This window comes from Octopus bimaculoides, chromosome 3 (assembly GCF_001194135.2).
Source record: "Octopus bimaculoides isolate UCB-OBI-ISO-001 chromosome 3, ASM119413v2, whole genome shotgun sequence".
Classification (NCBI taxonomy): domain Eukaryota; kingdom Metazoa; phylum Mollusca; class Cephalopoda; order Octopoda; family Octopodidae; genus Octopus; species Octopus bimaculoides.
In genome coordinates, this window is record NC_068983.1 from 51,566,135 (window position 1) to 51,567,299 (window position 1,165).

Consider the following 1,165-nt stretch of genomic DNA (forward strand, 5'->3'; position numbering starts at 1 on the left):
AAAGCCTTGTGAGTGGATTTGGTAGACGGAAACTGAAAGAAGTCCGTCGTATATATGTATATATATGTATGTGTTTGTATGTCTGTGTTTGTCCCCCCCCCCTCCCCAGCATCGCTTGACAACCGATGCTGGTGTGTTCACGTCCCCGTAACTTAGCGGTTCGGCAAAAAGTGACCCGATAGAATAAGTACTAGGCTTACAAAGAATAAGTCATGGGGTCGATTTGATTCGTCTAAAGGCGGTGCTCCAGCATGGCCGCAGTCAAATGACTGAAACAAGTAAATGAGTAAAAGACTATATGTTCGTATTTGACCGTATGTAGTATCGATCACTACATTCTATGGATGTAATCAGGAGCGTAAGTGTCCGAAGACCTGTGTTTTCGAACAATTCTATTATATCTCTGACCGCTACTTACATTCTCTTCACACAGAAGTCATCTTACGAAAGTAACCAATGACTGAACCATGATGAACTGTAACCAACCGCGCTATTATTCAGAAGCTTTATATGAGGTAAATAATATATAAACGAATAAACACACAAAAAATGTTCAATTACTTTACATTAATGTAGCAATGCGTTTCATTTTTCTCTTTTGCTCAGCCCATTAAACCTATATATCATATTGTGTTTCTTATTAGAGCGCGTTTGTTTGGATAAGGTCTCGTATGTATTATTCAGATTTTAAGTAGTTTATCAAAAATTGTAACGTAAATATTTCAGACTCTATTTACCCTATATTCGTATTTATGAGTAGATGATAGACAGGTAAATAGATAGATAGATAGATATGTTTCTTTAATAGCCACACAGGGCTCAATATAGAGGGGACAAAATACAAATATAGAGTTTTTCTTTTCGATGGGGGGGGGGGCGAAAATAAAGCAGAAAAAAAAAGTTGGGACAACGATGAAAAAAAACATCGCAAAACGTTTGGGGTATTTACAAAAAATACGAAATAATACAGAAAAATCCCAATAAATGGGGAGGTTATCCGTGGAAAGAAAAAAACCTACGAAAAGACCACGGTAACCTCGGTCCTTAGTGTCACAATTTGTTAAATAAACTTTCTTTTATTTATGCAAGAAACGTAAGTAACTCTCTGTTTACAAAATTTTAAAACGTCATATAGAATCATGGTCAAGGTGGCTTCGTCATTTAT